This window comes from Rana temporaria, chromosome 3, assembly GCF_905171775.1.
Source record: "Rana temporaria chromosome 3, aRanTem1.1, whole genome shotgun sequence".
Classification (NCBI taxonomy): domain Eukaryota; kingdom Metazoa; phylum Chordata; class Amphibia; order Anura; family Ranidae; genus Rana; species Rana temporaria.
The window spans coordinates 430,901,528-430,915,747 of NC_053491.1; the positions used below are offsets into that span (position 1 = coordinate 430,901,528).

Below are 14,220 nucleotides of genomic sequence, written 5' to 3' on the forward strand. Positions count from 1 at the left end.
TGAGTCATTCATAACTTGTTCTACACAGTTTACATGATACAGTGTCCATGTTCCAAACAATATATAGGACGTACTAAAAGAGAACTGAACACGTGGACAACATTAAACAAGGTTTTAAAAAACATAATGACATTATGATAAGCATCATGGCCGACAATTAAAAGGAACACTGTTTATGTCCCTAGATACCATCCGTCCACATTGGAGGGGAACAAATATGGTTAGGACTATATCACTTGAGACCAGATGGATTTTTAATATGAAATCTTTTTTTCCTTTTGGTCTCAATGTGGATTGGGAGATTAATTGCTTCATTAATAATTCTTAATATGGTCCCCTGTTTTTACAGTTCTTATATTAGTTTTATTATCACCATTTTCCATATATATGGTTTGTATGTATATTTCTATAACTTTTTAATATTTGTGTGCATTTGATTAAATATTAATGCTTAAACATGAATGCATTAATGTTCTCCAGCAGCTTACATAACTGTTGTCTTATTTGTATTAGGACGACGGCGTCCTTATTACTCCAATACTTCTCCCCTCCTGTCTTCATCAATCACTCTTGTTATATCCTATTTTGCCACTAGATGGCTTTATTATTTCGTTTTGTTATCTCCTTATCTCCATTTGCGGCCAACACTTAAAATGGCTGAGCCAGTATATTCGTTCATTATGTATCTCTGATGCCATTAGTCAAAATGGCGCAGAGGGTATATAGAACCACATGTCGCGATGATGCATTCGTCCGGCCAATCCCCAGAAAACATCCACTTGTGACGAAACGTACATACTTACATACAGTACACTATTTGACCTCATGCAGGGGGCATACAAAACATGGCTTTTACAGGCTTACAGCATATTTTTTCTGCCTTTAACCTCTTCCCATTCCAGACATAGTAATATGACGGCTGCAAGGTGGCTCTGCCATCACGGGCGGCCATCATATGATGTCCTCGGGGACGCGCCCGATTTAAATTTTACACGCTACCTAGCCGCTGAATTTGAATTCCGCCAGGGGATTTACGATACGCCGCCGCAACTTTACAGGCAAGTGCTTTCTGAATTAAGCACTTGCCTCAAAAACTTGCGGCGGCGTAAGATAAATCAGATAGGTTACGCGGATCTAAAGATCCGCTGACCTATCTGAATCTGGCCCTATATCTTGCAAGGTCTGTTAGATGCAGAGTTAAAAATTTCAGCTGGGTGGAAAATGCTGGAGGGCAAAAGAGCATTGAAAGCTTGAGCTGCAGATCACGTTTCCATCTATATGGCTTCTTGCAAGCCTTGAGGGATGAAGAGTAGTGGTTTTTATGGAATAAGGACCCCAAGACTCACAAAATGTATAGAGATCAGTGCCCCGTGTGAGGATCGAACTCACAACCTTCAGATTATGAGACTGACGCACTACCTGCTGTGCTATCGAGGCTGAATGGCAAAGGTAACACGCATGTCACAGCTGGCCATCATACTTGGAAGATGATGGCGGCGGCACTATTTTTTCTCAATTTAGTTTTCTCTATTTTCACAACCCATAGCTGGCAGTTTTCCCATATGGTCTAGCGGTTAGGATTCCTGGTTTTCACCCAGGTTGCCCAGGTTTGACTCCCGGTATCGAAAATGCACGACATTTTAATGACCCGCACACTCCTAGTGCTGAAACCTCCAAAGCTGTGTTTTCCATTGTAACCTCCAACCATTCCCTTGTTGTCAAAGTAGCAAGGGTCAAAGCCAGGAATGCAGACAAGACAGGTCAAGGCAAGCCGGGTCAGTAACAGGAAATCAAATAATATCAGCAACACAGGAACTCACAGGGGAAGCTGAAGATCATCCAGCAACTAATGGCTCATGCTGCTGCCTTTAAATAGGCCACTGGGCACCAGAATCTGTCAAGCATTGTTTGCTTTGATCAGTGCACACTGATCCTCCTCCTGGCCAATCAGAAAGTGGGTCCCAATTGGCTGAAAGGACAGGCGGTCCTATTGGATGCCTAGGAGGAGAAGGGAGGAGACATACACGGCAGAAGCCGCTGTGATGCAAAGGAGTAGGAGACTGACCGTGAGACCCCTCAAAAAATAAAATACCAGCCGCCACTGGTCACAGCCATATAAAACAGTGCCAAGTAATGTTCACAAGGGATCTGCAAACATTGTTAATCCACATCTATGCACATGTGAATCTTTATATTTTAATGTGTGTTAACATGCATTGCGCCAAGACAGTTCATTCGCTGCCATTTCTGTGCGCTGTCAGGAATGGACAAAGGGAGCTGTGACTCGGCTCGTGTGTCCCCATAGCAAGCTGCTTGCTGTGGGGGCACTCGACAGGAGGGAGGGGCCATAGCACAGAAGAGGGGCCTGCAGGGAAGGAGGATCTGGGCTGCTTTGTGCAAATCCACTGCAAACGAGCAGATAAATATAACATGTTTTTTTTTTTTCTTGAAAAAAACTAGACTACCATCACTTTAACAAATTACATAAATATAAAAGTAATCGTCTGCCCTTTCACCTTTAACTGTACTTTGTATTTTGTATTGTTTTGTTAAATATTCATAGTGGTTTTTGTGTAGTTATCAAACGTTGGAAGTGACATATTCATCCTTGTTCAATGCTTATTCTTAATGCTGAACTCCAGGTATTATCTTTATTGCATTCTTATGCTGTTCCTATTTGGACCTGTTTGATGTGAGCCTGTATATCTCATAGCTGAGGGGCCGCTATGAAAGCTGACAATCACTGTAGTAGTCACTGTAAGTTTGGTGATAGACACGATCTCCAAGTCCAGTCCCCTCTGCACATTGAGCACAGTTGCCGCGCACTGAAATTGTAATATATAAAGAATTTATTTATATGGGGCTTCATATTTAAAAATCGAAGAAAATCTGAATTTCAGTCTTTTTCAATAGCAAACATAAACTTTATTTTTATAGTGAAGAACCAAGCATCTTATTAGTTTCCTGTCTTTGAGTTTTTGTACACCAGATCCAGAGTAAGTATAAGTGCAGTGTATTGTCTATAGATGGCGCTATATGCATGTGTTCTAGATATTCCACACGTCCTATAATTTACCATTTTATGTCTCACACCTACATTTTGAACCAGATCAGATTTTACATTACAGCGCTTACATTACTTAAGATAATTATTTAATGCATACATTTTTTAAGGACAAACAAAGCTTTATTTTTTAAATGCTGTTCTTGCATCAATAATTTGTATGCATTCCGTGCAATTTTATGCAATCCTTTTCTTGGTTACAAAAAAAGTAACCAAACAATAAAATGCACTGTTTTCGTTTTTTAACAGTGTCAGTTTAAAGCCTAAGATTAGCTAAAATCTGAATAATGGACATAACTTACAGCTTGTATGATGTGATTGTTTTGCTTCTAGTATAAATCTTCAGCTCCAGGATCGATAATAAGATTGGTCCATGGGGTTATTTAACCCTGAGACAAGAAGGGGTTAACATTTTTTAACAGTAAAGGATTTTCGGCTTGTTGGAGGTATGCAAATGTTCCAAATGTATTAGAAAGAAGCGAAATGGGTTTAAAGTAAGCTTTACAGCCATAGTGCATGAAATGAAAGACTTTATTTCATGATGTGAGATGACAGGGGTTATTAGAATGCCCCTGTAGCTTACAGTATACAGGAAGAACAAAGAGAAGCCTCTCTAAGAGACAACATGAACATATTTATGACAACAGAAGGGGGTATAAAAACCATACGTTTTCTAGGCACTTTGGGATGTTTCATAATAAAGAACCTTGACCAGTGTAATCAAGATATTCCCAACTCTCTAATACCTACTACTTTTACATCCCTTCTACTACATACCCTTTATCTTAACAATAAATAGACCACACCGGAGTTGGAGTATAACTGGCCATAACAGCTTTTTTTATTAACAAATCAATAAATAACTCCAAATATAAAATAACTTTCACTTAAATAACTTTTCATTAAAAAAATCTACACCACTACACTGCAGGACCATATTTTACCATACCAGGCCTCCAACCGTGTCACCAGCTTGGAGACAACCCCTTCCCGCAGTGCAACCATAACCGTATTCCAGCAGACACCGTTCCACTGGAATACACCAGAGGGGCACATACCACCGATGAGTCCCCCACCACAGAAGAACAGGAAGTGAGGATTTCTCAGAAGAAATAAGGACATTTAAAGGAAAAATTGAATGATGAGGTAAGTGAAGGAGGACTGCACTAAGGTAAAGGAAGCTATTTAAGGAAAAAAATTCCTTTACAACCCCTTTAATTAAGTTGCTGCTCCCTGCCAAACTGAACTTTAGATTTGGTACAAGTTCCTGAGGCCAGTGCCCAGTCCTCCGTGCTATTTGTTTAAGAATCCCTTGTCTAGTAGCCTAGAAAATGGCCATTACTGTACTGTTGTTTTAACATTTAGTTCCCCTTTGATTTAAATGGAGTTCAGATTTGGCAACAGAACTTTACTAATGTTCACAAAACCTGCCTCGAACCGAACACAGGTTTATTCGGCTCATCACTACCAACAGAAAAACGGAAAGAGAGGGTGGCTCCATGTTCTTGAACTGTACTATAGCTCCCAATTCCGATCCCCCTGTTCTTAGTTCAAAAAAAGTAAGAGATAATTGGGTTGGTTGCGGTGGGTTTCATAAGCAGTTATTCTTTGACTCACTTTTATACATGAACCCAATGACCATGTAGATTTCATACATATTTGTTTTTCTATGACAGGTAACATCTTGCTTTAATTATCTTGCAATCTCTTGTAACTGCAAGCCATTAAAAGGAAAAGGAAGTTGGATGTTACCCACGCTGTGAATTTCATTACTAAATCTGTCTTAAAGTAATATTAAAGCTTTGATTTTTTTTTTTAAATAACAAACATATCATACTTACCTCCACTGTGCAGTTAGCTTTGCACAGAGTGGCCCCGATTGTCCTCTTCTGGGGTCCCATGGCAGCTCTCGCTGCTCCTCCCCACATTAGATAACCTCCTTTGGGAAGCTCACTCCCGGGGGGGTTAACTTAGACGCCGAGTGTATGACTCGGCCCCGCCCCCAGCGGCCGCGCCATTGGATTTGATTGACAGCAGCGGGAGCCAATGGCTGCGCTGCTATCAATCTATCCAATGAAGAGCAGAATTAATGAATAGACTGCATTCAGAAAAAGAAGCAAGTTACACTTAATTAAAGGCTAATATCACGGCAGAATTTCACTTTTGCATAGTTGCCAACATTGTTAAAAAATGTATAGGTACAGTTTTTTGTCTGTAGGCGAGGTCGTATTATAATTAGGGGGCAGGGAATTCATTTCTAGGCGTGCCATAGTGGGGGAAGAAAAATGTGGGGGGTCCCAGAACTCTGGCTGGGGAAGATACTGTCAACCCTCTTCACCCGGGTGCGGGCCGCACCCTGGTAGCGACGCCACTGGTGATTTAGTCTCCACGCCATTTACAAAAGACCTGCTCATGTGGCCGAAGGGAAGACCCAACAGGTATAGTCTGGATTACGCCTTTTGTTTCTTCCTCACGATAGCTGGTCTTCTGTTAAATGGCGGCCGGCGGAGACAATTCACCAGTGCCGGCAGAGATACGGTAAGACTGGGACAAAGGTCTAAATACTGGGAATGTTCCAGAAAATTCGGGACAGTTGGCAACTATGCTTTTGATAATAAGTAGAAGGCTTTTGTAATGCAATTTAGGTCCCAGCCACCCCAGTTAGCTTATCTCTCACTTACGTCATCCACATAAGGCCCCGTACACAACATAGAATCCATCCGCTGAAAAATCCCAGCAGATGGGTTTCAGCGGATAGATCCTATGGTGTGTACACGCCAGCGGATCTGTTTCCGCGGATATTTCTCCCCTGGGATGGATTCCAGCAGATCGAATATTTGCTGACATGCCAAGCATATCCATCTGCTGGAATCCATCCCAACGGATGGATCCGCTGGTCTGTATAGACTCACCGGATCCATCCGTCCGAAGGGATCCCCCGCATGCGTCGTAATGATTCGACGCATGCGTGGAATTCCTTATATGACAGCGTCGCGCACGTCGCCGCGTCATAATCGCGGCGACGGCACGACACATCATCGCCAGAGGATTTCAGCGCGGATTTCAATGCGATGGTGTGTACACTCCATCGCATGAAAATCCGCCGAAATCCTCTCGTGTGTATTTCATCTGTTTAAGTGTTTGAAAAAAGTTTTTTGCTTCCATCACTTCCTGTGGATCATGTGTCGTCCAAGAAACTTTGAATTCCAGCATGCACTGCCTTGCTGCAGCACACCTCCCTCATTACTATACCACCTCCCACACTTTCTGTACAATCTCCTTTAGATCTACATCAGCTACTGTACATAGGTGTGCGCAGCCTATTGCATTAGGGTGTGCACTGTCCTAACCCTCTTGTATTGAATTGTATTGTTACTGTATTGTCTCCTTTTATACTGTAAAGCGCTGTGCAAACTGTTGGCGCTATATAAATCCTGTATAATATTAATAATAATAATAATATCACATATCTTTATCAAATGGGCTTTTTTTCACATATTATTCATTTGAATGTGGCTTTAGTACGACGTTGGTATTATATACACATATGTATATTTTTTTATTTACACATATTGTATGTTTTTGTAGAATATTAATATATGGGGATTTGTGAATTGAATGCATTTTATCTTGCTGTAGTAAATAGTATATAGTGATAGCAACTCTCAATTCACAGACAGCTCTAATAGGAAAGTAAAAATAATATCAAGGGCTATTTGCCCAGTTTTTTGCCCTCTGTGTAGTGGTTTGAAACAGCGCCACCCACAGGAAGATAAACTGCACCTTTTCTGTAAGCCTATCCTTAATTTATAAATCATGTTTTATTCATAGAAGCAGTGGTGGCGGGATCATAAGTGGCGTAGAGGCGCTGCCCCCCTAATCTCCATGCGGCGGTGCCGTACGCAATGGATTTCTACTGTTTTTGTTTTTTTTGTTTCAAGCACATGATTAGAGCCTGAGGGCCAGATTCTCTAAGAATCTGCGTTGGCGTAGTGTAAGACATTTACACTACGCCACCGCAACTTACAGGAGCAAGTGCCGTATTCCCCAAACACTTGCTCCGTAATTTGCGGCGGCGTAGTGTAAATGGCCCAGCGTATGGCCGCGTAATTCGAAGGGGGCGGCTTGCATTCAAATTAAGCGCGCCCCCGCGCCGATTGAACTGCGCATGCGCCGGGCTGAAAAATAGCCCAGTGCGCATGCTCCAGCTCACAACGGAAAACGTCAATGACGCCGACGTGTGCGTCATTGACGTAAAGTCGTATTCAAGAACGACTTAGGAAAACGACGTAACCGACGGAAAAAGACGCGGACCCGACGCCATACTTAACATGGCATACGGCGGACTGGCGTAAGGTTACCCCTCATATAGCAGGGGTAACCTTACGCTTACGGAAACTACGTAAGCGACGAGTACGCGATGCAAATTAGTTCGGGAATCGGCGTATCAGGCTCATTTGCATAGTCAAATGAGACCTGAACGTAAACGCCACCAAGCGGCCGGCGTTGCATTACATCTAAGATCCGATGGTGTAAGTGACTTACACCTGTCGGATCTTGGCCGTATCTATGCGAAAATGATTCTAGAAATCACTCGCATAGATACCCGGGCTCAGAAACATAGATACGACTGTGTTTCCTGAGATACACCGTCGTAACTCTTCTGAGAATCTGGCCCTGAGGCTTTAATTGACTTAAAAAAAGGTTGGGATCAGGGCATGGAGCACTGGTCCCCGAGCCCACCCACCTGTGACATTAACTAATCAAAATTCTCCTCCCAGCCAATCAGGACAGGAAGGCGGGTCCTTAGACAAAATTTGCCAGGGGGAGAAGCGGCCTGAGCGGCTGGGAGGAGAAACCGGGGAAGCCATCCGGGCACATGGATAGGGTAAAAACAGGCAAGCTAGTGGGTGGAGGTTTGTTTGCAGTCTAGTGTGAAAACACTGCTCCTCCATAGACGCAGCACAGTGAGTGAACGTCGTCACCCTCACAGGAGGCAAAATCACCAGGTGAAAATCAAGAAAAGTTAAAACTATTGCAGCCACAACATCTAGGGATTAGTAAAATGTAATTTGTTATTTTTGGGGTTTAGATACTCTGGGGTTCACCCGTACATAACACTTTTTCCGCTTAGATGGATGCTTGTTTTGTCTAGGGGAATCGGCTAGTTATTTTTAAATATGAGCTGTACTTACCGTTTACGAGATGCATCTTCTCCGCCGCTTCCGGGTATGGGCTGCGGGACTGGGCGTTCCTATTTTGATTGACAGTCTTCCGAGAGGCTTCCGACGGTCGCATCCATCGCGTCACGATTTTCCGAACGTCGGTGCGCAGGCGCAGTATAGAGCCGCACCAACGTTCGGCTTCTTTCGGCTACTAGTGAGGCGATGGATGCGACCGTTGGAAGCCTCTCGGAAGACTGTCAATCAAGAAGGAACGCCCGCTCCCGAAGACCATACCCAGAAGCGGCGGAGAAGATGCATCTCGAAAACGGTAAGTACAGCTCATATTTTAAAACAACTAGCCGATTCCCCTAGAGAAAACGAGCATCCATCTAGCATCCATCTAAGGCAGGGGTGGGCAATTATTTTTTCGATGGGGCCACATGAGAAACTAAAAATATTTTGGAGGGCCGGGCCAAAAGGCTAAACTCAATACTGCATAAAATCAATTGTATTTCTTTATAAAAAGCAGTAAATATCATTGTTGGACAACTGGTACGAGTACTTGTTATAGACATGGCACAGGAGGGGGACAGAGGCTGGGGACATGGCACAGGAGGGGGACAGAGGCTGGGGACATGGCACAGGAGGGTGACAGAGGCTGGGGACATGGCACAGGAGGGGGACAGAGGCTGGGGACATGGCACAGGAGGGGGACAGAGGCTGGGGACATGGCACAGGAGGGGGACAGAGGCTGGGGACATGGCACAGGAGGGGGACAGAGGCTGGGGACATGGCACAGGAGGGGGACAGAGGCTGGGGACATGACACAGGAGGGGGACAGACGCTGGGGACATGACACAGGAGGGGGACAGACGCTGGGGACAGGCAGCCACTGTTTAATCAATAACAATTGATTAAACAGTGGCTGCATGTGATGGCACATTGGTTGCGTTTGATGGGCACAGTGGCGACAATTGATGGCACAGTGGCTGCGTTTGATGGCATGGCACAGTGGCGACAATTGATGGCACAGTGGCTGCGTTTGATGGCATGGCACAGTGGCTGTGTTTGATTGCACAGTGGCTGCGTTTGATGGCATGTCACAGTGGTGACAATTGATGGCACAGTGGCTGCGTTTGATGGTATGGCACAGTGGCGACAATTGATGGCACAGTGGCTGCGTTTGATGGCATGGCACAGTGGCGACAATTGATGGCACAGTGGCTGCGTTTGATGGCATGGCACAGTGGCGACAATTGATGGCACAGTGGCTGCGTTTGATGGCATGGCACAGTGGCGACAATTGATGGCACAGTGGCTGCGTTTGATGGCATGGCACAGTGGCTGTGTTTGATTGCACAGTGGCTGCGTTTGATGGCATGTCATAGTGGTGACAATTGATGGGCCCAGTGGCTGCCTGCATATGATGGGCACAGTGAGGCTTCAATTTTTTTGTTTGTTTTTTCGTTTGCGCCCCCCCCCCCCCAAAAAAAATTTGAGCACCAGCCGCAGGCCACTGGACAAACTAATGCAGACAGACAGTGCACAGTACCATGAGGAAGTAAAAGCTGCCCAGGCCCCAGGCCCCCAGCACACATGCCACAGCTATACTTACTTTTCTTTCAGTGTCTGAGAGGCTGGCTCACACTGTCAGTCAGACTCAGTCAGGTCGGTGGTCGGCCACACTCAGCACAGTCAGCACTGCAGCTCTCTCACCTCCTTGTCCACTCCTCAGCCCTTAACCCCACACTTCCCTGAGTTCCCTCACGCTGTGGACTCGAATTGGGCGGACGCAATTTGCAATTTGGCGCGGAGGCGCGCTGTGAATGCTGGGGCGGCTGCGGCGTCCTCGGCTCCTCCTCCTGATGTCCTGATCACTCTGCTTGCTAGGTGCCGGTCGCCGCGGTCGGCATCGCTCTGCTCTCCGCCGCAGCGCTAGTATTATAACTTTCTGCCGCCGGAATTTGCCGCTCCCTCCTAGGTGCCGCCTGGTACCAATGGTCCCATTGGGTCCCATGGACGGGCCGGCTCTGGCCCAGAGCACTCGCCCCTCCCGCCCCTGCCTTGTACCGGCCCTGCCTACTGTTATCACCGCGGCGGGGAACATTACAGACAGCGTTCGTTTGAACAGCTGTTTTCCCCGCTGCGCATAGACACTCCCCCTTGGACGGATCTGTCCAATCGCAAGCATGGGGGAGTGTCTATGTGACTCCCCCTTGCTCGGCGGGGAAAACAGCTGTTCAAACGAACGCTGTCTGTAATGTTCCTCGCCGCGGTGATTAACGTGGCAGCTGCGGCGGCGGCGATTTCGGCGGCGGCGGGGGGGCCGGATTAAAAGGTCCGCCGGGCCGTAGTTTGCCCAGGTCTGATCTAAGGGGAAAAATTGTTTTATGGGTGAACTCCCGCTTTAAGCTCTCTAACATGTACAAAAATTCAACTATTCGTTTTGGGCAAAATGTCCCTTTAAAATGTTTGTGTCTTTCAACTATTCATTTGGTTACACATCATTTTTGTCTAAATTCTTCACAAAAGCCTTCATTGTTGCCATAACAATATATACACAAGTGCACTTTGCACGCTGACATAATTAAATTTGCATCTGTAAAAGTACATTTGAAGACCATTGTTAGGATGAATGTTTGTATAAAGAAGATGATTTGCAAAGTTATACAGTTATACAACTTCAGGCGAAACACAAAGTTCCCTAATGAATAACAAATGTGAATAGCAGGTGAACTGCTAGAAAGGACGGTTCTTCACTGTTCCTACACCAGAAAAATTTATAATTTTTATGTTGTAAAATAAAAAAGTATCTAAAACTGATCACCCCGCTCAAAGCTTTCGTAATCTAACCCAGCTTTTCTCAACTGATGTGCAGCGGCACCCTGGGTCCTCTTGGCCAGGGCCACCATCAGGGGGGTACAGCCATCACCACTGTAAGGGGCCCACCCAGGCCTGAAGAAGGCAGGACAGGTGAAGGGGAGCCGTGCTGTGCATTACAGAAACAATTTCACAGCTTCTGCTGTTTTTGTGTCATTGAGCTCAGACATCGAGTTTTTTACTGCCACCTCTGGCTACAATGTGTATGTGTACCCCTCGTGTGATCTGCACTAAGCTTCACAGCAACATGTCAGCTTTGTGAAAACGACCTGGGACTAGGTAGGAAGACCTTCTTTACAAGTAGGGGCTGTGAGAGAAAGGGAGAGGGGCTGTTTGTGTACAGGTAGGGGCCAGAGCCTTGTGTGTTTACAGGTTTGTGTATGTGAGGGGCTGGCACATATACAGGTGTGTGTGGGGGGGGGGCTGACATATATACAGGTGTGAGGGGGGATGAGTGCGTACAGGCGAGGTGGCCATTGTGCGGATTCGGTAGGATGGCCCGTGGGCAAGCCCTGGGGAATGTTGGTGGTCAGGCTCGGGGGGGGGGGGGGGGGGGCAGGCCTAAAGCTGTGTAAGGGGCCCAAAAATGTGTGATGGCTGCCCTGCTCTTGGCTCCTCAGGGATGCTGTGGCAAAATGCTAAAAAGTGTACCCACAAAGGCAGGCAGGTCCAGTCGCTTGATCCAGGCCTGACTTGTATTTGCCACAGGTTGCAATTTGTTCTATCAACTGATGATGTCATTGGTTGCTAAGGATTTTGTTGGGTGCCTGCACAGTGTTCTTGGTCATCCCTTCACAGCCAATGGGGTTGTATGTCAAGGTGGGGGGTGTCAGAGTATTCTTGGGAGTATCTCAGAAACCAGGAGGTGCTGCTCAGTAGCTAATCCCCAGGCCAAATATGGCGGGCAAAACAGGGGTGTGGCCACCTCTGTCCTTTCTCGCAGAAATAGCTTCTATGGCTGATCCTGCAGCTGAAGATGGAGGGGGAGCAGAGAAAAGAGCCCTGCAAGTATTTCATCTCAACTGGTGCAGTAAGTGACTTTCTACAGCAGGAATTCCATGTGTCTGTTCACTGACTGCCCTGCCATTACATATTGCTCATAGACTGCCCTGCCGTTACATACTGCTCATTAACTGCTCTGCCATTACATACTGCTCTTTGACTGCATTGCGACTACATACTGCTCATTGACTGCACTGCCACTACATACTGCTCACTGACTGCCCTACTACTACATACTGCCCTATCCTGCCACTATAAATAGCTCACTGAAAGTGGTTGTAAACTCTTATGCCACGTACACACGATCAGTCCATCCGATGAGAACGGACCGATGGACCGTTTTCATCGGTTAACCGATTAAGCTGACTGATGGTCAGTCGTGCCTACACACCATCGGTTAAAAACCCGATCGTGTCAGAACGCGGTGACGTAAAACACAACGACGTGCTAAAAAAACGAAGTTCAATGCTTCCAAGCATGCGTCAACTTGATTCTGAGCATGCGTGGATTTTTAACCGATGGTTGTGCCTACTAACGATCGGTTAAATTTAAAGCAAGTTAAAGGAGCTGCGGTGGCTCAACGCGATTGGCACTGCGCTGACAAGCCATTCACCTCTGCAGCTAGAGGTTCGGATCCCGGTCTCGGCTTCATGTGAATTGAGTTTGGTGGTCTCAGCCCGGCTCCCGGTGGGTGTGCTATGCAAGGTAAGCCTGTGCTTAGTACGCCCACCCCCCTCCCACAAAAACCACCACACCTACACACGCACTTTAAATTGGGTTAACACACGCACATTGACCACGCGGTCTCTAAAGAGAGGCAAAGGACTAATGGGGCTGGTTGAGCGGGCTAATCCTCTCACTCCCTTATAGGGAGTCCCTCTGCCCCGTTGGGCTTCAAAGCGGAGCAGGTAGGGCGGGCTGTGTGGGAGGACCCCCTCACACACCCGCCATTGCCACCCGGGGCATGGAGAAAGGTGGCAGATTGCCTCTGGGGGAGGCCTGCCTACTCCCAACTCCTGCAGTCCGGCTCCTCTCTCGAGTACACGCACAAAATACACTTAAAAAAAAAAAAAAAAAAAATTAACAAAAAAATTTAAAGCAAGTTGGCTTTTTTTAACCGATGGTTAAATAACCTATGGGGCCCACACACAATCGGTTTTAACCGATGACAACGGTCCATCAGACCGTTGTCCTCTGTTTAACCTATCGCGTGTACGAGGCCTTACAGACCACTTTAACCTACAGGTAAGCCTAGATTAAGGCTTACCTGGAGGTGCAACAAATATCTCCTAAACCTACACGGTTTAGGAGATATTTGCAGAAAAGACTGCACCGAAGTCTACGGCGCATGCGCGCCGAGGACAACGGTGCAGGCGCACTGAGCGTGTCGTTAGTGAAGGTGATTGTGCCTTCACTGATGGCTCCCACGCACATGCGCGGGAGTGACGTCTTCACAGCTTCGGCCGATCACAGCTCCTCCTGCGGAATTCCCTCCTGGAGAGATGGCGCCAACGGAGGAGGGCAACGAGCACCGCTGCGGGGGGCTTCGATATCAGGCAAGTACTTCATAATGAGCTAGTATGCTATGCATACTAGCTCATTATGCCTTTGTCTTGCAATGTCCTTTTTAAAAGAAAAAAAAGGAGGGCTTACTTCGTCTCAAAGACCTTGCCACTACATATTGCTCACTGATCGCCTTGCCACTACATACTGCTCACTGACCGCCCTGCTACTATGCACTGATCACTGACTGCCCTGGCACTATGCACTGCTCACTGACCGCCCTGCCACTGTGCACTGCTCACTGACAGCCCTGCCACTAAATACTGTTCACTGGCTGCCCTACCACTATTTACTGTTCACTGACGCCCTACCACTACATACTGCTAGCTGACTGCCCTGCCACTACAAACTGCTCACTGCCAGCCCTGCCACTACATAGATATTGCTCACTGACCGCCCTGCCCTGCCACTACAAATTGCTCAATGACCACCCTGTCACTACATATTGCTCACTGACCGCCTTTCCCTGCCACTACAAACTGCTCACTGACCGCCCTGCCACTACATACTGCTCGCTGACCGCCCTGCCACTACATACTGCTAGCT

General features: G+C 46.5%; 1 non-coding gene across 1 annotated transcript; it reads right to left on the reverse strand.

Moving 5' to 3' along the window:
- Window positions 1–1,364: 1,364 nt before the first annotated feature.
- On the reverse strand, window positions 1,365–1,437 carry TRNAM-CAU. The gene has a single exon. It is a non-coding gene; the product is annotated as a tRNA-Met (tRNA).
- Between the last annotated feature and the right edge of the window lie 12,783 nt (window positions 1,438–14,220).